The sequence below is a fragment of the Scyliorhinus torazame genome, chromosome 5 (assembly GCF_047496885.1).
Source record: "Scyliorhinus torazame isolate Kashiwa2021f chromosome 5, sScyTor2.1, whole genome shotgun sequence".
NCBI classification, from domain to species: domain Eukaryota; kingdom Metazoa; phylum Chordata; class Chondrichthyes; order Carcharhiniformes; family Scyliorhinidae; genus Scyliorhinus; species Scyliorhinus torazame.
Genome location: NC_092711.1, coordinates 122,492,920 through 122,517,879, shown reverse-complemented (window position 1 = coordinate 122,517,879; position 24,960 = coordinate 122,492,920). Strand labels below are relative to the sequence as shown.

Here is a 24,960-nt window from a genome sequence, read left to right as displayed (position 1 = left end):
AGGCTAGTCGGATGCTGGAGCACCAGCTCCGTAAGAGGGCGGCAGCGAGGGAAATAGGGGGAATCAAAGATGGAAGGGGAGCCACGGTTCGAAGTGCAACAAAAATAAATAAGGTATTCAACGACTTCTATGAAGAGCTATACAGATCCCAGCCCCCGGGGGGGGGGGGGGGGGGGGGGGGGGGGATGAGGCGATTCCTGGACCAGCTGGGGTTCCCGAGGGTGGAGGAGCAGGAGGCGGTTGGTTTGGGGGCACCAATTGGGTTGGAGGTGTTGAGTAAGGGTTTGGGGAGCATGCAGGCGGGGAAGGCCCCGGGGCTGGACGGGTTCCCGGTGGAATTCTATAGAAAATATGTGGACCTGCTGGCCCCGCTACTAGTGAGGACCTTCAACGAGGCAAGAGGAGGGAACCCTGCCCCAGACAATGTCGGAGGCGATAATCTCCCTGATTCTAAAGCGAGACAAGGATCCACTGCAATGTGGATCGTACAGGCCGATTTCGCTCCTCAATGTGGACGCTAAGCTATTGGCGAAGGTACTGGCCACTAGGATTGAGGACTGTGTCCCGGGGGTGATTCACGAGGACCAAACGGGATTCGTAAAGGGCGGGCAGTTAAATACCAATGTGCGGCGGCTCTTAAACGTGATAACGATGACATCGGAGGAGGGAGAGGCGGAGATAGTGGCAGCTATGGACGCAGAAAAAGCCTTTGACCGAGTAGAGTGGGAGTACCTCTGGGTTCGGGGGAGGGTTTATTAGATGGGTTAAGCTCCTTTACAGCGCCACGGTGGCGAGCGTAGTGACGAACCGGCGGCGGTCGGAGTACTTTCGGCTGTACCGAGGGACGAGACAGGGGTGCCCCCTGTCCCCCCTGTTGTTTGCATTGGCCATCGAACCCTTGGCCATAACACTTAGGGAGTCTCAGAAATGGAAGGGGATATTTCACAAGGGAGAGGAGCATCGGGTGTCGCTAAATGCGGATGACCTGCTGCTATACGTGGCGGACCCAATGGAGGGGATGGTGGAGGTCATGCAGACTCTGAAGGAGTTTGGAGAGTTCTCGGGCCACAAGCTTAATGTAGAGAAGAGTGAGCTTTTTGTATTACAGGCAGGGGACCAAGAAAGAGGGATAGGGGACCTGCCGCTGAGGAGGGCGGAGAGGAGTTTTCGGTATCTGGGGATCCAGATAGCCAGAAGTTGGGGGGCCCTACATAAACTGAATTTGACGAGGGTGGTGGAGCAAATGGAGGAGGATATTAAAAGATGGGACATGCTCCGGCTCTCGTTGGCGGGTAGGGTGCAGTCGGTCAAAACGGTGGTCCTTCCGAGGTTTTTGTTCGTGTTTCAGTGCCTCCCCATCGTGATCACCAAGGGCTTTTTCAAGAGAGTAGGTAGGAGTATTATCGGGTATGTGTGGGCAAATAAGACCCCGAGGGTTAGGAGAGGGTTCTTGGAACGCAACAGGGCTTTGCCAAACCTAGAGAGTTACTACTGGGCAGCAAATGTGGCGATGATCCGCAAGTGGGTCATGGAGGGAGAGGGGGCAGCATGGAAGAGGATGGAGATGGCGACCTGTAAAGGAACGAGCCTGGGGGCGTTGGTAACGGCACCGCTGCCGCTCTCGCCGACAAAATACACCACAAGCCCGGTGGCGGCGGCAACACTAAGGATCTGGGGCCAGTGGAGAAGACAGGGGTGCAATGGGAGCATCGGTGTGGTCCCCGATCAGGGGTAACCACCGGTTTGTCCCGGGGAAGATCCAAGGCTGGCATCGGGCGGGGATAAGAAGAATGGGGGACCTGTTCATTGTCGGGACATTTGCGAGCTTAGGGGCACTGGAGGAGAAATTTGAGTTACCCCCGGGAAATGCATTTAGATATAAGCAGGCGAGGGCTTTTGTGAGGCGACAGGTGAGGGAATTTCCTTTGCTCCCGGCACAAGAAGTTCCAGATAGGGTGATCTCGGGGGCATGGGTCGGGGAGGGCAAGGTGTCGGAAATATACCAAGAGATGAAAGAAGAGGGGGAAGCGCAAGTAGAAGAATTGAAAGGTAAATGGGAGGAGGAGCTGGGGGAGGAGATTGAGGAAGGGCTATGGGCAGGTGCCCTGGGTAGGGTTAATACCTCCTCCTCGTGTGCCAGGCTCAGTCTGATACAATTTAAGGTGGTTCACAGAGCGCATTTGACGAGGGCGAGTAGGTTCTTTGGGGTAGAGGATAGATGTGAAAGATGTTCAGGGAGCCCGGCGAACCATGTCCATATGTTTTGGTCATGCCCGGCATTGGAGGGGTTCTGGAGAGGTGTGGCGGGAGTAATATCCCAGGTGGTGAAAGTCCAGGTCAAGCCACGTTGGGGGCTCGCAATATTTGGAGTAGTGGATGAGCCGGGAGTGCAGGAGGCGAAAGAGGCCAGAATTCTGGCCTTTGCGTCCCTAGTAGCCCGGCGAAGGGTCTTGCTATTGTGGAAGGAGGCGAAGCCCCCTAGCCTGGAGGCCTGGATTAATGGCCTGGAGAGAATTATCCCAATCTAACTAATGAGCGATCCCGGGAACAATTGAAACATTTAAGGTGAATAAGGTCAAGCTAGACTTCTCGGCGCCAGCAGGAGCCAAGACAAAGGAAGGCCAACGGACACTGAGGGACCGCCCAGCGATCCGAGAACAGCTCCAGTATTGGAGAAATCGATCCAAGTGATCGGAACGAAGTCCAATCACTTGGAACCAGGTACGGGGTCCGCCCCGAACGGCGGGAAGCCCCTGGGGACTATAAAGTAGCGTCCCCAAGTTCAAATCGGTCTTCTTGGCAAGGTCACTCAGGAGCGAACCAACCCTGGACAGTGAACTGTCTAAGCTGCCACAACAACCAAGTAAGTCTCCAGTCAACGCACGCTACGAGATAGGCGCTCCTAGCTACCAGTCCATACCAGCTTTTGAATCCTACAGACTCAGGACCGAACGAAAGGCCATTTGTTCCCCTGACCTGGTGGGCCAGTTCCGAAGCTAAGTCGCCTTAGATACCTGGCGACTCTAGAGCAAAGGTTATAAAACAGAGCAAATTGAACCAACCAAAAGTTAGCAACAATGGATATTGTCAACATTTCTCTCTCTTCAGGTACTGCCCCTCTGTCCTTCAAATCTGCCATCATCTCCTACTCAATAAAACAAAGCCGTGACCCTGCCATCCTTACAAATTACTGCTCCATCTTCAACCTCCCTCTCCTCTCCAAACTCTTTGAACATGTTGTCACCTCCCAAACTAAAGCTAAAAGGATTGTGGAGGAGTTACTTAAATTCTTTACTAGATATGGACTACCCACAGAAATTCAATCGGATCAAGGATCGAATTTTACTTCAGAGTTATTCAAAGAAGTTATAGTTGGCTTAGGAATAAAACAATTTAAATCAACTGCGTACCATCCAGAATCGCAGGGAGCGTTAGAAAGGTGGCATCAGACATTAAAGACAATGTTGAGGGCATATTGTCAAGATTATCCAGAGGATTGGGATAAAGGAATCCCATTCGTATTGTTTGCAATTAGGGATGCACCTAATGAGTCTACCAAATTTAGTCCTTCTGAACTAAGTTTTGGTCATGAGGTAAGAAGACCACTTAAATTGATTGAGGAAAAATTGATGGGTGAGAAATCGGAAATTACACTATTGGATTACGTGTCAAATTTTAGGGAACGATTAAATAGAGCAGGTGAATTGGCTAGACAACATTTGAAAGTTGCACAAAATGTGATGAAACGGGTAGCGGACAAGAAATCCAAAGTTTGTAGTTTTGCCAGTGGGGATAAAGTTTTAGTGTTATTACCAATGGTAGGGGAGCCTTTAAAAGCTAGGTTTTGTGGACCGTATCAGATTGAAAGGAAATTAAGTGAGGTGAATTATGTGGTTAAAAACACCAGATAGAAGGAAGACTCACCGAGTGTGTCATGTGAATATGCTTAAAAGGTACTTTGAAAGGGAAGGAGAGAAAAAGGAGGTTTTAATGATTCTAGCTCAAAGTAACGAACCAAATCCAGATGACTGTGAATTTGACATACCTCAAATTAAATTGGAAAATGAGGATGTTCTTAAAAATTGGGATGAATTGTTGTTACCTTCCAGAGGAAAAACAAACTGAACTGAGAGTTATTGATATCACATGGGCAAGTTTGTAGAGATAAATTGGGAAGTACTAAAATGGCTATACATGATGTAGATGTGGGAAATGCTGTTCCTATCAAACAACATCCATCTAGACTTAATCCTTTAAAATTGGTACAGGTTAACAGAGAGATTGAGAGTATGCTGAAGAATGGCATAATTGAAGTGGGTTGCAGCCAATGGAGCTCACCCATAGTGATGGTACCTAAACCAGACGGTACCCAAAGGTTGTGTGTGGACTACAGAAAGGGGAATGCAGTTACAAGAACGGACTCTTATCCTATCCCATGTTTGATGGGTTGCATGGAGAAAGTGGGACAATCTGCTTTTATTTCCAACTTCCAGACATGGAAAGAACATTTAAAACATTGTATGGAGTTCTTCAATCGACTTCAGGGGGCGGGTTTGGTGATGAACCTAGCCGAAAGTGAATTTGGAGAAGCCGGAATCACTTTCCTTGCAGAGTTTCCGTTATCCTCAAGACAAAGGGAGGCAATGCGATCTCCTAGAATGAATGAGGGTAGAGCAGTAGAATGGTAGAGGGTAGAGGGTAGAATGACGAGGGTAGAGCAGTTGATGTGGTGTATATGGATTTCAGTAAAGCGTTTGATAAGGTTCCCCACGGTAGGCTATTGCAGAAAATACGGAGGCTGGGGATTGAGGGTGATTTAGAGATGTGGATCAGAAATTGGCTAGCTGAAAGAAGACAGAGGGTGGTGGTTGATGGGAAATGTTCAGAATGGAGTTCAGTTACAAGTGGCGTACCACAAGGATCTGTTCTGGGGCCGTTGCTGTTTGTCATTTTTATCAATGACCTAGAGGAAGGCGCAGAAGGGTGGGTGAGTAAATTTGCAGACGACACTAAAGTCGGTGGTGTTGTCGACAGTGTGGAAGGATGTAGCAGGTTACAGAGGGATATAGATAAGCTGCAGAGCTTGGCTGAGAGGTGGCAAATGGAGTTTAATGTAGAGAAGTGTGAGGTGATTCACTTTGGAAGGAATAACAGGAATGCTGAATATTTGGCTAATGGCAAAGTTCTTGGAAGTGTGGATGAACAGAGGGATCTAGGTGTCCATGTACATAGATCCCTGAAAGTTGCCACCCAGGTTGATAGGGTTGTGCAGAAGGCCTATGGAGTGTTGGCCTTTATTGGTAGAGGGATTGAGTTCCGGAGTCAGGAGGCCATGTTGCAGCTGTACAAAACTCTGGTTCGGCCGCATTTGCAACTGTATTGCGTACAGTTCTGGTCACCTCATTTTGGAAGGACGTGGAGGCTTTGGAGCGGGTACAGAGGAGATTTACCAGGATGTTGCCTGGTATGGAGGGAAAATCTTATGAGGAAAGGCTGATGGACTTGAGGTTGTTTTCGTTGGAGAGAAGAAGGTTAAGAGGAGACTTAATAGAGGCATACAAAATGATCAGGGGGTTAGATAGGGTGGACAGTGAGAGCCTTCTCCCGCGGATGGAAATGGCTGGCACGAGGGGACATAGCTTTAAACTGAGGGGTAATAGATATAGGACAGAGGTCAGAGGTAGGTTCTTTACACAAAGAGTAGCGAGGCCGTGGAATGCCCTACCTGCAACAGTAGTGAATTTGCCAACATTGAGGGCATTTAAAAGTTTATTGGATAAACATATGGATGATAAGGGCATAGTGTAGGTTAGATGGCTTTTGTTTCGGTGCAACATCATGGGCCGAAGGGCCTGTACTGCGCTGTATCATTCTATGTTCTATGTTCTATGAATGAATTTGATCGAACAGTTGTGCAAATTTTTGTGGCGTGATTACTCCACTGATGGACTTGCTAAAGAAACGTCAAAAGTTTCAAGGGACAGTGGACTTTCAACAGGCATTTCACTGCCTGAAAGTTGTGATCGCCAATGCTCCTGTATTGGAGAATTGCAAGGGACTCTGTGGTCAGATTGAACTAAAGTATCTGATTCTAAAGAGAAATGCCGAGGAGGAGAGGAATGGATGGATCGTGCAGAGACTTTGTTCAAAGAGACTGTCAATCGAGAAGGATTTCGGTTGGAGGAAGAAGAACAAAGAAAAATGGACTATATTATTATACCTGTTTGTGTGTGTTGTTTTCTTTAAATGAAAATGTGTATTTACTGTGTGCTTTTCTTAGTGGATGGTGCAAAAGTGAAAAATGAAACCATCTTGAAGTTGACGGTTTATTTATTTTTCTTGGGGGGGGGGGGATGTGTCATGCAAGAGTGCCTTTAAGAAATGGATGTGTAAGCAATGTACCTTTAAGAAAACAGTGATGTCAGAGAGTGTGTGGGACTGGGCTTTAGGTCAGCCATTTTGCAGGTTTTTAGTTTCAGTTTAAAAGCAGTGTCTGTGTGTTTCCAGAGAGTTGCAAGTTTTGCAGTTTGGTTTTGCTGAGAGCAGCTAAAAAGTGCCTGGCTGGTTTTGCTGAGAGCAGTTTAAAAGTAGAAAGCCAGTTTGCGACAGTCTCTGCCATTCTACAGAAAAAATATATATCCTTTAACCTGATGTGATACTGTTTAAAGTTGTTAAGTCGCTTGGAAGTTTGAAGGAACATTTTAAGGAATTATTTACTGTTGCAATATTTTCTGAGTTATCTTTGAAGTAAGGGGTGTTAAGAGATACAATGTTTATTTAAGATGTTAAGTTGAGTTCATGGAATAAACAGTGTTTTGTGTTTAAAAACCCACGTGCCCATAATTGTAATCCCACACCGAGGGAAAAAGCCGTGTGCTCGGAAAAGCAACAAATCCATTAAAGGGAGAGGTTGGTTGAACTCCATGATACATTTTGGGGTTCTGAAAAGCCACGCCCATAACAATATTCAGAGCCCGATGATATTCAGATCAGAAGGAATCGAGTGAGTTTGTCACATCGAGATGTGATGTTTGAGATTCTGTCTATAATTTCTCCTCTTCCAATATCCTTTAAAAACAATTAACAAAAGTCATCATTGTTAGTACAGGATAGAAATTCAGAACAGACAATTCTAGTTCCGATGGAACATTATTTCCTCTCTCGTTGTAAATCTCCATCGCACACAATTTCCCTCCATTCTCACTCTGCTGTATCTAATATTCACCCTCCCAATGCTCCTGAAGGTGCTTATTCATGTTGATTGACAGATCCAAGCTCAGCTCACTGCCACCTGACCAGAACACAGCGATTACAATAGGAGGAAGAGTAGGCCATTCGGCCTACCGAGTCTGCTCAGCCATTCAATGAGATCCTTGGCCGATCTACCTCAACACCATTTTCCCCACACGATCCACATATCCTTCGATATCTTCAATATCTAGAAACTATCGATATTCGTCATGAACATATTTGATGACTAAGGCTCAACATTCTTCTGGGATAGAGAATTCCAAAGCTTCACCACATCCTCGAGGGAAGAATTCCCTCCTCAGCTCAGCTTTCTCTATTTCCTGCCTGAACCCCATATCCCTTAACTCCATTGTCAATAAAATATCTGTCGAACCCGTGTTTAAATATAATCAATGACCCCCAGACTTCGCTGCTCCCTGTGGAAGAGAAATCCAAAGACTAACCTTCAGAACATCATATTCTTTATTATTGTCACAAGTAGGCTGACATTAACACTGCAATGAAGTTACTGTGAAAGCCTCTAGTCGCCACTCTCCGGCGCCTGTTCGGGTGCACAGGGAGAATTCTGAATGTCCAGATTACCTAACAGCACGTCTTTCGGGACTTGTGGGAGGAAACCGGAGCATCGGGAGGAAACCCACGCAGACACAGGGAGAACGTGCAGACTCCATACAGACAGTGACCCAAATGGGAATCGAACCCAGGTCCCTGGCGATGTGAAGCAACAGTGCTAACCACTTTGCAACCATGCCGCTGCATTAGATATATCTCTGCCCAATATTAATTTACTGTCCCTGAAATGTCAGCCATCTCCTGGGGAAACCAGCCCTTTAATTGGGAACATTAGGAAAGTGACAATAAGCGATTATCATCTCTGTTATCATCTTTTAACTTGGCAAATAAATGAATCAAGCTGCAGCCCAAATGCATTTACGGGCACTAGGACCTGGCCTGGAACAGACTATGAAGCCCCGCCCATTAATAACGTGACCGCACCCGCGCATGCGCGCCGCTCCATTTAAATCAAGATGGCGGCCGTTAAACTGGGCCTGTTATCGGGGAAAAGACCCGAAGCTGCGAACGCAGGATCTGCAGGTACGTATTCCTGGTTTAGGGCCTTCACGCGGTGTTTAAAAATTCTCTCCCTCCAGAGCCGGCTCCATCGTTTGCTCCGGATTTCCACATCCGTACCCGCTGCCCTTGAGACAAAGAAGTGTCTCTTTCACAGGCGCCATCACACACTGCGCATGCTCCAACTACTCCCAGGCAATACGCCTGCGCACTGCTGTCCTGCAGTGTCGAGAGGGGACATTCACCACCACGGGGAATGCCGGGTAATGAACACGTCATTGGTCAACCCAATTAGTGAATAGTGATTTTTGTTTGCTATGTTGTGAAGATTGGATGGATGGGATAAAAATTATACATAAATCCAAGTGAGCAGGCTCTCAATTATAAACCAGAACGAAGGGGAGTACAAATTAATTTTCATTGAGGTACAATGAAAAGTATTGGGCTGGACCAAGTCCCCACGCCGGCATGTAAGCGGTGGTGTTTTACGCCAGGAAAATTGGCACAAAACAACCGCTGATTCCCTGCTCTGAGGTCAGGGGCTAGCAGGGCAGCACAAGTGGATAGCACTGTGGCTTCACAGCGCCAGGGTCCCAGGTTCGATTCCCCGCTGGGTCACTGTCTGTGCAGAGTCTGCACTTTCTCCCCGTGTCATTGAATCATGACGTCACAGCCTGCAGGTAAGTGATTGGCTGGTGAGGTGTTTCCCTGAGGTGTTATCGTGCGGGACGCAGTGGTTGCTGAGTGAGTGCTTGCTGAGAAGGGGAGTACATTTAAAAAAATCTTGCTGTTGGAAGTTTCCAGTTGAATCCGGTCGGAGTGAGGACAGAGTGACTGCTGGGTAAGTAGTAAACATTTAAATTGTTTGCGCAGGCCCATACCAGCTGATTGCTGTTCTTGTGTGAGGTCCAGTGGTTGCTGGTTAAGTGTTTTATTTTTTACCTGTATTTAAGTTGGGCAGTTCCTAAACCCTAGACACTACACTTGTAGTGTCCCCCACCCTTCCACCTTCTTTAACCTAAGGGGGAGAGTCAATAACAGGTAAGCTCTTTCTTTTTCTTTTTTTTTTTTTTATCTAGAGGGGATGGCAGGGAAGGTTGTGCAATGTTCCTCCTGCAGAATGTCTGAGGTGAGGGACGCCGTCAGTGTCCCTGCTGATTTCATCTGTGGGAAGTGCACCCATCTCCAGCTCCTCAGAAACCACATTAGGGAACTGGAGCTGGATGAACTTCGGATCATTCGGGAGGCAGAGGTGGTCATAGATAGTAGCTTCAGAAATGTAGTAACTCCGAAGAATCAAGATGGTTGGGTGACGGTGAGAAGAGCTGGGAGGAAGCAGTCAGTGCAGGGATCCTCTGTGGTCGTTCCCCTCAGTAACAAGTATGCTGTTTTGGATGCTGTTGAGGGGGATGACCTACCGCGGTAAGCCACGGTGAACGGATCTCCAACACTGAGTCCATCCCTCTGGCTCAGAACGGAAGGAGGGTGAGCAGGAGAGCAATAGTTATTGGGGACTCGATGGTTAGAGGGACAGATAGACGGTTCTGTGGCAGCGAAAGAGACTCACGGATGGTATGTTGCCTCCCGGGTGCCAGGGTCGTGACATCTTGGACCGTGTTTTCAGAGTCCTTAAGGGGGAGGGGGAAGTCACAAGTCGTGGTACACATCGGTACCAACGACATAGGTAAGAGAAGGGACGGTGATTTAAAACAGGAATTTAGGTATCTAGGGTGGAAGCTGAGAGCCAGGACAAACCATGTTGTCATCTCTGGTTTGTTGCCGGTGCCACGTGCTAGTGAGGTGAGGAACAGGGAGAGAGTGCAGATAAACACGTGGATGCAGGGATGGTGTAGGAGTGAGGGTTTCAGGTACGTGGATAATTGGAGCACATTCTGGGGAAGGTGGGACCTGTACAGACAAGATGGTTTGCACCTGAACCAGAGGGGCACCAGTATCCTGGGAGGGAAATTTGCTACGGCTCTTCGGGGGGGGGGGTTTAAACTAATTTGTCAGGGGGATGGGAAAACGAGCTGCAGTCCAGAAGCCAGTGTTGAGAGTAGTGAGGTACTGAGGGAGAGTAGTGAGGTACTGAGGAAGGTATCAAGGTCGCAGGAGTGTACCGGCAGACAGAAAGGTCGGTTGAAGTGTGTCTACTTCAATGCAAGGAGCATCCGGAATAAGGTAGGTGAACTTGGAGCGTGGATTGGTATTTGGGACTACGATGTTGTGGCCATTACGGAGACATGATTAGAACAGGGACAGGAATGGTTGTTGAAAGTTCCGGGGTATATATGTTTCAGTAAGAGTAGGGAAGGTGGTAAAAGAGGTGGAGGCATAGCATTGTTAATCAAGGATAGTTTAATGGCTGCAGAAAGGCAGTTCGAAGGGGATCTGCCTACTGAGGTAATATGGGCCGAAGTTAGGAATAGGAACGGAGCGGTCACATTGTTAGGAGTTTTCTATAGGCCCCCAAATAGTAAGAGATGTGGAGGAAGAAATTGCAAAACAGATTATGGGTAGGTGCGGAGGTCTCAGAGTAGTTGTCATGGGTGACTTTAACTTTCCAAATATTGATTGGAACCTCTATAGGTCGAACAGTTCGGATGGGGCGGTTTTTGTACAGTGTGTGCAGGAGGGTTTCATAGAATTAGAATTATATAATTTGCAGTGCAGAAGGAGGCCATTTGGCCCATCGAGTCTGCACCGGCTCTTGGAAAGAGCACCCTACCCAAGGTCAACACCTCCACCTTATCCTCATAACCCAGTAACCCCACCCAACACTAAGGGCAATTTTGGACACTAAGGGCAATTTATCATGGCCAATCCACCTAACCTGCACATCTTTGGACTGTGGGAGGAAACCGGAGGAAACCCACGCACATGTGGGAAGGATGTGCAGACTCCGCACAGACAGTGACCCAAGCTGGAATCGAACCTGGGACCTTGGAGCTGAGAAGCAATTGTGCTATCCACAATGCTACCGTGCTGCCCTCTACCGTTTCCTGACACAATATGTGGGTAGGCCGACAAGAGGGGGGGGCCACATTGGATTTGGTACTGGGTAATGAACCGGGCCAAGTGTTAGATTTGTTTGTGGGAGAGCACTTTGGAGATAGTGACCACAATTCGGTGTCTTTCACTATTGCAATGGAGAGGGATAAGGCCAGACGGCAGGGCAAGGATTATAATTGGGGGAGGGGTAATTATGATGCGATTAGGCAAGAATTAGGAAGCATAAGATGGGAACAGAAACTGTCAGGGAAAGGCACAAATGAAAAGTGGAGCTTTTTCAAGGAACAAATACTGCGTGTCCTTGATAGGCATGTCCCTGTCAGGCAGGGATGAAATGGCCGTGTGAGGGAACCATGGTTCACAAAAGAGGTTGAATGTCTTGTCAAGAGGAAAAAGGAAGAGTATGTAAAGATGAGAAAACAAGGTTCAGTTGGGTTGCTTGAGGGTTACAAGGTAGCAAGGAATGAGCTAAAAATAAAAGGGCTTAGGAGAGCTAGGAGGGGGCATGAGAAGTCCTTGGCGGGTCGGATCAAGGAAAACCCCAAGGCTTTTTACTCTTATGTGAGAAATAAAAGAATGACCAGGGTGAGGGTAGGGCCGGTCAAGGACAGTAGTGGGAACTTGTGCATGGAGTCAGAAGAAATAGGAGAGGCGTTGAATGAAAAGTTTCCTTCAGTGTTCACTGAGGAGAGGGGCCATGTTTTTGAGGATGAGAATGTGATACAGGCAGGTAGGCTGGAGGAGGTAGATGTTCTGAGGAAGGATGTATTAGCAATTTTGAAAAACCTGAGGGTCGACAAGTCCCCTGGGCCAGATGTGATATATCCAAGGATTCTTTGGGAGGCAAGGGATGAGATTGCAGAGCCTTTGGCTTTGATCTTTGGGTCCTCACTGTCCACGGGGATAGTGCCAGAGGACTGGAGAGTGGCGAATGTTGTTCCTCTGTTCAAGAAAGGGAATAGGAATGACCCTGGTAATTATACGCCAGTTAGTCTTACTTCGGTGGTCGGTAAGTTAATGGAAAAGGTCCTGGAGGATAGGATTTATGACCATTTGGAAAGATGCAGCTTAATCCGGGATAGTCAACACGGATTTGTGATGGGTAGGTCTTGCCTCACAAATTTGATTGAATTCTTTGAGGAGGTAATTAAGTGTGTAGATGAAGGTAGAGCAGTTTATGTCGTATACATGGATTTCAGTAAGGCGTTTGATAAGGTTCCCCATGATCGGCTCATGAAGAAAGTAAGGAGGTGTCGGATAGAGGGAAATTTGGCCAATTGGATAAGTAACTGGCTATCACTTAGAAGACAGAGGGTGATGGTGGATGGAAAATTTTCAAACTGGAGACCAGTTACCAGCAGTGTACCACAGGGATCAGTGCTGGGTCCTCTGCTATTTGTGATTTTTATCAATGACTTGGAGGAGGGGGCTGAAGGGTGGATCAGTAAATTTGCTGATGACACCAAGATTGGTGGAGTAGTGGATGAGGTGGAGGGCTGTTGTAGGCTGCAAAGAGACATTGATAGGATGCAGAGCTGGGCCGAAAAATGGCAGATGGAGTTTAACCCTGATAAGTGTGAGGTGATTCATTTTGGTAGAAAAAATTTGAATGCGGATTACAGGTCACCGGCAGGGTTCTGAGGAATGTGGAGGATCAGAGAGATCTTGGGGTTCATGTCCACAGATCTCTGAAGGTTGCCACTCAAGTAGATAGAGCCGTGAAGAAGGCTTATAGTGTGTTGGCGTTTATTAACAGGGGGCTTGAGTTTAAGAGCCACGGGGTTATGCTGCAAACTATACATAACCCTGGTGAGACCACATTTGGAGTATTGTGTGCAGTTCTGGTCACCTCATTATAGGAAGGATGTGGAAGCATTGGAAAGGGTGCAAAGGAAATTTACCAGGATGCTGCCTGGTTTGCAGGATAGGTCTTATGAGGAAAGATTGAGGGAGCTAGGGCTTTTCTCTTTGGAGCGGGGGAGGATGAGAAGCGACTTAATCGAGGTTTATAAGATGTTGAGGGGGATAGATAGAGTGGACGTTCAGAGACTATTTCCTCGGGTGGATGTAGCTGTTACAACGGGCATAGCTATAAGTTTCAGGATGGGAGATATAGGAGGGATGTCCGAGGTAGGTTCTTTAAAGAGAGTGGTTAGAGTGTGGAATGGACTGCCTGCTGTGATAGAGGAGTCGGACACTTTAGGAACTTTCAAGCGGTTATTGGATAGGCACATGGAGCACACCAGAATGACAGGAAGTGGGATAGCTTGATCGTGGTTTCAGACGATGCTCGGCACAACATCGAGGGCCGAAGGGCCAGTTCTGTGCTATACTGTTCTATGTCTGCGTGGGTTTCCTCTGGGTGCTCCGGGTTCCTCCCACAGTCCAAACACATGGAGGTTAGGTGGATTGGCCATGATAAGTTGCCCTTAGTGACCATAAGAAAGATTAGGAGGGGTTATCGGGTTATGGGGATAGGGTGGAAGTGGGGGCTTAAGTGAGTTGGTGCAGACTCGATGGGCCAAATTGCCTCCTTCTGCACTGTATGTTCTTTGTTCTTTGAGGCAGCGTATAGCTCCCATCTCTAGCTTCTGATACGGCCTGGAGGATTGCCGGGTCCGTGGCCGCGCGTGCGCAGGGTGAGGCCAGCAGCGGCCTCGCCGTGCTTCAAGGCAGACTATGCCCGCAGACCCGGACCGCAAAAGAAGTATCCCCTTTGGCCGCTCGCATGCCCTGGACCCCCCCCCCCCCCCACAGTGCTCCCAATTGAAGCCCCCCCTGCCCGTCGATCGGCCCTCCCCCGACTGAATATGATGCAAGGTTGCCGAACGGCTGGGACCATGAGAATCCAACGTCGTCGGGAACTCGGGCGGTCGGAGACGGAGCATTGCGGGGCGGTCCTCAGGCAATGGCCTCAGGTCATGCGGCGTGCGGCGTACTCCTAGAGTACACTGATTTTCAGGGGGCAGAGCTTCCGAAAACCGGGGCCGACCCCGATTTCGGCGTCAAAACAGATTCTCCGCCCCGTCGCCGAACACGATTTTAGTGGCGGGGATCGGAGAATCCAGCCCCTTGTTCTGCGTACAATCCAGGCATCATTCCTTGGATGAAAAACAGAGGACATACAACAGATTCACAATGTAAATACATAGACACAGACATCGGGTGAAGCATACGGTGTGTAGCACTGCTCAGTCGAGAAGTTCGTGGAGAGATGAGATCAGTCCAGAAGAGGGTCATCCAGGAGTCTGGTAACAGCGTGCAAGAAACCTGTCTTTGGATCTGTTAATGCGTGCTCTCAGACCTTTGTATCTCCTGCCCGATGGGAGGAGTCTTAGATTATGCTGCCCACTTTCGCAAGACAGCGGGGGATGTAGACAGAGTCAATGGATGGGAGGCAGGTTTGCGTGATGGACTGGGTTGTGTTCATGGCTCTCTGTAGTTTCTGATGGTCTTGTGCTGAGCAGTTGCCACAGCAGGCTGTGATGCAGCAGGAAGGATGTTTTCTATGCTGCATCTGTAAAAACCGGTAAGACTCAACGTGGACATGCTGGATTTCCATAGTTTCCTGAGGACGTATAGGCGCTGTTACTCTTTCTTGGTCGTAGCATCGATGTGGGAAACCCTCTCCATCTAATATTGGAAAATAGATATCTAATGAGAGGGAAATCAATTTGTGAATCCTTTTTTGGTGGCCAATTCACCTACCCTGCACGTCTTTGGGTTGTGGGGCTGAGACCCACGCAGACACAGGGAGAACAATTTATACATCCGTAATGAATATGCAGAGAGGAAGATGAAAGTTCTTTAAACATCTCACTTGGCACAGAACTGTCTGAAACTCAAAACAGGAGCTTCAGGAAATCAAAGTACTGATAAATAGCAAACTGCTCAGTTGATGGAAGACATTCTTAAAATATAGATAGTTGGACCCTGGTTCGAATCCCAGGTCACTGTCTGTGCGGAGTCTGCACGTTCTCCCCGTGTCTGCGTGGGTTTCCTCTGGGTGCTCCGGTTTCCTCCCATAGTCCACAGGTTAGGTGAAATGAACATTCTGAATTCTCTCTCTGTAGCTGAACAGTTACTTCATTGCAGTGTAAGCCTACTTGTGACACTAATAAAAAAAAGACATTCACTCACTTGACTGAGCAACTCAGGTTCCAGCCTCAAGTCTGGTGACAGACCTCACTGCTCCCTTGCCCTTCTGGCCTCTGAGCTCCTCTTGCTGTTGTTTCCCAGGACAATCAGTGTCCACTCTCCTACATTATTCTGTCTGATGGAGTTCAGAGACTCAGAGGAGGAAAACAATGAGGACATGAATCTGAATTCGGAAATACAGTTAAAGAAACATGATTCAATTGATAAACTGAATGATTTAAGTCAAAGCACTTGATTGCAATTAATATATTATTTTTTTTCTGACACTGATGGAGAATGGAAGCGATTATGTTAGTTGTTTTATACCGTTCTTCTTTTCCATGATTTTGATACATCATCTTTCTTTTTTCTTCTATTTAAATGGTGGACCATGCTACCCAGAATTCTCTGCATGGGTGAATACAGATATTTTAGTTTATTAACAACTCCATATTACACAAGAACAGAGCGGAATACAAAACAATCAGCAATACAGTAAAAATAGCCATAATACACCAAAAACAGCAACCAATGAAAAATCAACAAGAAAACAAAACCACCAGATTTCAAGGCAGCCCCCCCCACCCCCTCAAAGGTAGCCCCACAACGGTGGAAAGGCACCCAAATGAGCAGCTCAGACCACTGGTAAAGGACACACTGATATTGGGCACGGCTGAAGAGGGAGAGAAAAAGAACACCCCTCCCAAGAGGGAGCACAGTTCAACCCCAAAGGGGTTAGGACTGAGCTTAGGAGGAACTTCTTCACCCAAAGGGTTGTGAATTCCCTCCCCAGTGAAGCAGTTGAGGCTCCTTCATTAAATGTTTTCAAGATACAAATAGATATTTTTTTGAAGAATAAAGGGTTATGGTGTTTGGGCTGGAAAGTGGAGCTGAGTCCACAAAACATCAGCCATGATCTCATTGAATCGCGGAGCAGGCTCGAAGGGCCAGGTGGCCTACTCCTGCTCCTAGTTCTTATGTTCTAAAACAGTTGCATTGGCGAGTTCATCCTATCTTAATCAAAAAGACTGGAATGTGCAGGTACAGAAAGGCTGGGCAGACCAATTAAGAGCAGGGTTTAATTAGGATGGGCATTGGATGCAGAAGCAATTTGGGCTGGAGTGGAGATGGAGGAGATGCTGCTGGGTTTAACCCATTTGACTAGGATTTAGGAGCAGAAACAGGCCATTCGGCCCTCCAAGCCTGTTCCACCATTCAATAAAATCAGGGCTGATCTGGTTGTGGTCTCAGTTCCCCTTGCCTGTCTGCACCTCCAACCTGCCCCCAGAACCCTTGACTCCCTTGTCTATCAAAAATCTGTCTAACTCTGCCTTAAATAAATTCAATATCCACTGTTCTCTGGGAAGTGAATTCCACAGAATAATGAACCTTGGAAACAGAAAAACTATCCTTATTTTAGGCTTCACGTTCTCCCCGTGTCTCATTCTTAAAGTGTGTCACCTCGTCCTAGTCTTTCCCATGGGTCCAAACCCCAGTGGACTTATTGAGTCCGGAAATGTCCAAAACGGGACACTAAAGGGAGGTGGGTTCCAGGAAAAATTAGTTGTTAAGCAGACGTTGTTCCAACATTGCAATAGAATACAACATTGTTTGATTAACAAGTATATCCGTTGAGTATTTCAAGCTATCGAGGTGTTCCAAAATACTTTTTGGTAGAATTGCAGGATTTTCATTCACTGACGATGGAGGAACAGGGATATATGTCCAACTCAGAATGGTGTGTGACTAGAAGAGGATTTGTAGGTGATAGTGTTTGTCTGCACTGGTGCCCTCCTCTTTGTAGCTGGTGGAGTGACAGGTTCTGTTAATGTCCTGGCAAACTCTTGTGTCGGTTCAGAGCCGATGGCAGGTACCTTTCCCTGAAGGATATGAACACATAGTTGGGTTTTTACAATAATCCAGCAGTTTCATGGTCTCCTTTTCTCCTGCTGGTCCCATAAATTCTGCCCAATTTCACAACCTGTCTCCTTGTTTTTGTGGCCTCTCTCTTATGCTCCCTTTTTGTTTTCATAAGACCATATAATAAGAAGGAGAAAATTTAAAACAAAACGGATAGCAAGGTAGCACAGTGGTTAGCACAATTGCTTCACAGCTCCAGAGTCCCAGGTTTGATTCCCGGCTTGGGTCACTGTCAGTGCGGAGTCTGCACGTTCTGTGCGTGGGTTTCCTCCGGGTGCTCCGGTTTCCTCCCACAGTCCAAAGATGTGCGGTTTAGGTAGATTGGCCATGCTAAATTGTCCTTAGTGTCCAAAATTGCCTTCAGTGTTGGGTGGGGTTACTGGGTAATGGGGATAGGGTGGAGGTGTGGGCTTGGGTAGGGTACTCTTTCCAAGAGCCAATGCAGACTCGATGGGCCAAATGGCCTCCTTCTGCACTGTAAATTCTATGATTCTATGAATTCTATGATTTGAGGAGAAACTACTTCTCCCAAAGGGTTATGAATCTGTGGAATTTGCTACCCCAGATGCAGGGACAGTGAGTAAATTTAAGGAGGAGTTAGACGATTTTTAAATGGTAATGGTTTGAAGGTTTATGGACAAAGGACAGGACAGTGGATTTGAGGTCATGATGGGATCAGCCATGATCACATTGATGTGTTTAGGCTCGGGAGGCTGAATTGCCTATTCCTGCTCCTAGGTCATGTGTTCCAAGGAGGAGATGCTCCGGCTGATTTTGCAATCCACCTCTTGTTCTGTAGCATTGAAGGTGACAGATGAGGAACATATCAGCCATGATAGAATGGCGGATCAGACTCACAGAATAATAATGGGCCAAATGGCCTAATTCTACTCCTATATCTTATGAACTTGTGAACTGTGTTTGTTACTCTCAAAGTGAGTGAATGAGTCCTTTGCCGTTTCTCCTCTGGGCCCCATCTCCACTATTATTGTCTGATTGTCCCACTGAGACTCTCACTGTTATTATTGGACAATCAGCGAGTCAGCCTCAGCCTGTGGCCGCTCTCACCATCTGTAACCGTCACAATGCCTGGGTGATTGACGGCAGCTCCCAGCCATTAGGAAGAGGAGAGGCGGGACTGGAGAACTGACCGAGAGCGGCTGGTCCTCCAACCAATCGGAGTGAATGAGGGGCAGGCCTGGGCTTGATTGATGCATGCGCAGTGTGCGTAATGGTGATGGACTGCGGCTCCTTGTTGAGATCTAAAATCGGTAAGAGGCGATTGACGGTGTGGATGGAGTGAAGAAGCGCACGGTGGGCAGAAACACTGCGTAAAAATGTTGTATGAGCCGCAAATCTGGGAAAAGAGCTTACTGGATCCAGTTTGTACCAAGCGGGGCTGCAGCTCCTCATGTTAGGCCCGGGCGAACGGCCACCATCTTTACCAGGGTAGCGCATCAGGGTGCCTGCGGAGCCGCCATCTTTGCTGGAGGCAATGTTTTTTTGAAAAAAATATTCCTTTTTGTTACAAGTAGGCTGACATTAACACTGCAATGAAGTTACTGTGAAAATCCTCTAGTCGCTACATTCCGGCGCCTGTTCGGGTACACCGAGAGAGAATTCAGAATGTCGAATTCACCGAACAGCATGTCTTTCGGGATGTTTTGAAGGAGGAGAGTGTTTTGGGAGGAGTTTGTTACCCATTGTTCAGAATGAAGACAACCATCAAGCTACTTTAGCCTTTGAGACCCAATTTCTTATTGTTGAGGCAGAGAAGGAAAAGAAGAGAAAGACATCCTGTTTTTCAGTTCTCACTACCTCTTGGGATATTCTCCTCCATGTGTCTAGTCACTTCAAGAACCATGTCAAAAACTCTCAACCCTGAGTAAACGTCATCCTCGAATCAAGGGACTGCTGATGACAACGAGGGGCAAAGTGCAGCTGGGAGTATGAGCAGTCATCCTGGTCCAGGGAGCAGGAGGAGAGAATGTTGTGAATTTCTATCCTGGACCGATAGTGATGAATTTTGGAAACTCCTATTACAAGGGATCAGAAAGGGAGGATTTACTCAAAGCAAACTCAAACCAAGAATAGGTTTACTTTTTTCCTGAATTTCTTGTTTGGACTGACAAAGATGGCTTTTGTTACTTTCATTTTCAGGGTATTAGAAGCGGATTTGCAGACAGGAAACGCGAGCGAAACCTGACATCAAATCCCTACAGCATCATTCGATTCATCAGGACCTGGATATTATTGCACTTTCAGCGTAAGCATTGAGTTCCAAGACATTACCACTCACTGTAAAATTTCTTCCTCATATCGCCCTGTAGATCTTGCTCAAGATCTTAAATCTGTGTCCCGAAATCCTTTTTCAATCAGCTGGGAGGAGCAACGTTTCTTTAGCTATTTTACTGAGACCAATCAGAAACTTGTACCTCTATCATTCTCCTTTGCTCCAAGGAGAATAACCGCAGTTTCTCCAACCTCACATTGCAACTAAAATCCCTCATTCCTGGAACTATTCTGGTAAGTTTCCCCTGCACTCTCTCAAGGACCGTCACATCCTCCATAATATGTGGTGATCACTGGTTTGCACACACCCAGATGTTCTGTCTATCTGTCTGTGATGTCATCACGCACCAACACTTGCACGGGGACATCCCCAGATATTTCCTCAACTGGGAGATTTTTCCTCCAACTCCAGAGCTGCTGATATCTTTCCAGCTGCAGGCTACAGTGGGACATTTTAATATTGAAAACAATGCAACTGTTTCACAGCTCAGTATTTCTGTGCATTTATCAACCATTTTGAGCTTTTAGTGCTCTGTTACCTGTGAGGGGTTCCATGACTCTGGGGCTGGTGTGACTCTCAAAAAACAATGCAAAATGCCCATGGAGGGTGAGGGCTACCAGCTAGCGACATATAAAATCCCTTCTTTCTCTCACTCGCTCTCTCCCTCAGAAAACTCAACCAAGATTCACTTCAAAATCTGACAGTCACTCAGTTCATCAGGGCCTGAATGTAAGTGTTTCTGTTTAATCTGTGGTTAAAGATTTAAACATCTGTGCAGCTGAAAATAGGATAGAGCAAGATTTGCAAACAAGGATGTGAATGTTCCATTGAGATGTGGCTTAACCAGGGCCCAATGTAGGTCAATGAACACAGGGATGATGGGTGAGTGAGTGGGACTCCAGTTTGGCAGATTCCCTTCCCTGAAGAACATCAGTGAACCAGTTGGGTTTTTATGACAATCCAGCAGTTTTCATGGTCACTTTTTCCTATTGCCGGCCCACAAATGACCAGATTCATTCAGCTCAATTTCACAACCTGCCTTTGTGTTTTGTGGTTTTTCTCTCACTCCCTTTTTTCTGTTCAAATCAATTTCATAGGGTGGTAGAAGAGGAGGATTTGCAGTCAGGAAACTGAAACGGAAAATGATATCAGAATCTGATGGAGTTGGCCAATTTATTGTAACCTGAACACCATCGTAATTTGAACATGGAAGAAAAAAGCACCGATCACAGTGGGGAGAAACTGTTCACGTGTTCTGTGTCTGGACAAGACAACCAGTCACCTGGCCTTTTGGAACATAATTGCAGTCATGACAGGGAGATGCCATGGAAATGTGGGGACTGTGAGAAAGGATTCAATTATCCATCCCAGCTAGAAACTCATCGACGCAGTCACACTGGGGAGAGGCCATTCACCTGCTCCCAGTGTGGGAAGGGATTTGCTCACACATCCACTCTGCTGAGACACCAGCGACTTCACACTCAGGAGAGGCCATTCACCTGCTCTGTGTGTGGGTTGGAATTCCATCGGTCATCCAACCTAGCATTACACCAGCGAGTTCACACTGGGGAGAAGCCGTTCACCTGCTCCCAGTGTGGGAAGAGATTTGCTCATTCATATACCCTGCGGACACACGAGCGAGTTCACACTCTGGAGAGGCCATTCACCTGCTCCCCATGTGGGAAGGGATTCACTCACTCAGCCAATCTGCTGAGACACCAACGAGTTCACACTGGGGAGAGGCCGTTCACCTGCTCCCAGTGTGGGAAGGGATTCACTCAATCATCCCACCTACTTGCACATCGATATATTCACACTGGGGAGAGGCCATTCACCTGCTCCCTGTGTGGGAAGGGATTCAGTCAGTCCTCCAACCTGCTGAAACACCAGCGAATTCATAAGTAACTTGTGATTGGAATTTGTTGGTAATCATATTCAGGATTGAACCATGTTCATCTGAGTCTGTTTCTGTTGAATTGAAAAATAACTCCAGCTCAGTTATAGGTGTTAATGTAGTTGGTCTTGGAAAGAGAGGAATGGCAGTTAGGAAACACAAACTAAACATCATATCAGCATCTAACACTCACCCAATTTATCAGAAACTGAATATCATCAGATTTTGAACATAGAAGGAAAAAGCACTGTTCCCAGGGGAGAGAAACCGTGCATGTGTCCTGTGTGTGGACGAGACTTCAGCCAATCATCTGGCCTGTCAGCACACAAATGCCGTCACACTGGGGAGAAACCATGGGAATGTCGAGACTGTGGAAAGGGATTTGATTACCCATCCAAGTTGAAAATCCACAAGTGCACTCACACTAGGGAGAGACCGTTCACCTGCTACCAGTGTGGGAAAGGGCTTCCACACTCGCACCACTTGCAGCCACACCAACATTTCTTGCTGGAGAGAGGCTGTTCACCTGCTTCCACTGTGAGAAGGGATTTGCTCATTCCTCCAATCTGCAGAGACATCAGTGAGTTCACACTGGGGAAAGACCATTTAAATATCCAGACTGTGAGTTTTTTAAAAATTCTGGTAACTGATGTCCCATTAACATGTTCACGCTGTAGAACTGAGTTCAGACGATCTTCTCACCTCACTACAGCTGTGAGTTCACACAGGGGAGAAGCCGTTCACCTGCTCCGAGTGTAGGCGGGGATTCACTCAGTTATCCAAACTGCTGATGCACCAGCAAGTTCACAAGTGACTTCAGTGATTGTTTTTTTCTGGTAATCACATCCTGAACTGAAACATGTTAATTGGGGTCAGTTGCTGCTGATGTTCATGAACTCCAACCCAGTTAGAAGCAATTAAATTCAGAATAAAAATCAAGTCAAATTAGTTTGTGTTAATTATAGTGCGTTGAGTCTTTTTAATATCGCTGAAACAAGTTAGTTCCTTTTGAAGGTCTTTCCTTCTCTCCGCTGCAGGGAGGGGCTTCTATAAGAAGCATGAGGCATCCGTTCATTGTAGACCAGAGCGCAAATGTCCGGACCACTTGCCTTGATAGGCAGAGTCTCCTCAGGGACTACACACTATCATCTGAAGATAGCTGAGTCTTGGGCATACAATCTGCCTTCTTCCCCTTGCAGCCCCTCACTGTGCTCCTCTGGTCTCATGACCAGCAATTTGTATTTTCTGAAGCTCCCCCTCGCTATTCCATTTTTATCCAATGTCTTTGACTCCCATCATCTTTGCAAGCGGACTTGCAATGGTTGTGATAAAGAAAGAAATTACAGGAAGTTTTAATGTCAGAATAAAGGTCAAAAGACTGTCCAGTTTCAAAGATGGGTCATATTAGACTTGAAACATTAACTCTGTTTCTCTCACCACAGATGCTGCCTGAGCTTTTCCAGAACTTTCTGTTTTGATTTCAGTGAGTTTTTAAACCAGCTTAATACACTGGCCAATCATTTTCTCCACAAAGGTGCGAGCACCTCAGAAGTGTCCAACTGCATCCATTAAACTCTCGGATTACTACAGCAGATATTCATTGTTCTGGCTCAGCCAGTCTGACTGTGGAATTAATTGGATGGATGTTTCAAAGAGCCACCACTGGTATATTAGGCCGAATGGTTTCAATCTGTGCTGTATCATTCTATGAAACAATGAATATTCCATAGGAGTAGGCTCCGGCAGCACGGTGGCACAGTGGTTAGCACTGCTGCCTCATAGCACCGAGGTCCCAGGTTTGAGCGCGGCTCTGGGTCACTGTCCGCGTGGAGTTTACACAATCTCCTCGTGTTTGCGTGGGTCTCACCCCCACAACCCAGAGATGTGCAGTGTCGGTGGATTGGCCACGCTAAATTGCCCCTTAATTGGAAAAATGAATTGGGTATTCTAAATTTTTTTTAAAGGAATAGAAGTAGGCCATTCATTTGATTTATTGTCACATGCACCGAAGTACAGTGAAAAGTATTTTTCTGCGGCCAAATATTTGTGTTAAATAATATGTGTTGAGTCTTTTTAATATCTCTAACCTAAGTTCTCCCTCTCCCCTGTCTCCTCCATCCTCACCCCAAACAAATGTGACGAGCTCATGGAGCTTCTTTGTCACTCAGATTGGGCAGGGTTTTCCGGTTCTCCTGTGGCTTCCCATTGGCCACAGGCGGGATCTTCCAGTCCTGTCAAAGTCGACGGCCATTTGCATGGTTCAGCCGTCCTGCCGCATGGGACCCCGCTGCAAGGCGGTTGGTGGGTCTGGAAGATCCAACCAGCAGTAAGGGCTGGAAAATCCCACCCATTGAAACAATCTGATTCTGTTGATTCTAATAATCATTATGATTGTCACAAGTAAGCTTACATTAACACTGCAATGAAGTTACTGTGAAAATCCTTGCTCCTCCTCTTCTACTAAACCACTCCGTAAAACTGCCTCTAAAGTCCTTTCTTGCCCAAGTTCTGAACTCACATCTTTCCCCTCCTTTTCTGTTATCTTCCATCATGCTCTCGCAGAAATCATCTTGTTTGTGAAACTCACCCATTGCTCCTTTGACCTGATTCTCACTAAACTGCCGAACAGCCAACTTCCACAATCTCCATGTTTCCATGGTATCTCTATGGAGTCAGTGTCTTTGTGCCTCTCCTCTTTAGACAATCAGTTGAAGCATGGCCACACACACAACACATGGATGTTTTTTCCTGGCAGTGAATAGTGTGATCTTTTCTTCAGGCTGTGTAACTGATTAAAGCTCTTTCCACAGTCAGCTCACTGGAACACTCTCACTCGGGTGTGTGTGTGTCTTGGGGCTTTTCCAGTCACACTGATGTTCAAAGGAAACTTTCTCATTCTACATTCATAGTCTGAGGATATTCAGGTCCTGATTAACCGAATGACACTGTTGGTGCTTGATGTGATATTTGATTTGTGTTTCCAGTCTGGAAGTCCTCTCCTAATGCCCTGTAACTGAACAGGATAGAAATTCAGAACAGACGATTCCAGTTTCTGGGGAACATTTTTCTCTCTCTTCTTTCCCCAAAGCTGTAAATCCCCGTCCCACACACTCTCCCTCCTCCTGGGGCTGAAAACCAAATAAAATGTTTGATAATCCTTTCTGTACCTTTTTACCAAATTTATATAATTAGAGGTAAGAATATGTTTTATAATTCACTTCATTGATGACTTGTGATAGACATTAATCTGAATGTGCGAACTTCACACAGACAGCGACCCGGGGCCGGGATTGAACCCAGGTCCTTAGTGCCATGCAGTAATGTTTATTGAGGGATGAATATTAAGCAGTAAACCAGTGAGAACTCCCCTGTTCTTTGGAAT

At 46.8% G+C, this 24,960-nt stretch overlaps 1 long non-coding RNA gene across 1 annotated transcript; it reads left to right on the top strand.

Annotated features, from left to right (window-relative positions):
• The first annotated feature begins 8,254 nt into the window (after positions 1 to 8,254).
• LOC140419654 (uncharacterized) lies at positions 8,255 to 24,735 on the top strand. The gene is made up of 3 exons (XR_011945952.1): positions 8,255 to 8,346; positions 19,552 to 19,657; positions 20,782 to 24,735. It is a non-coding gene; the product is annotated as an uncharacterized lncRNA (long non-coding RNA).
• The last annotated feature ends 225 nt before the right edge of the window (positions 24,736 to 24,960 follow it).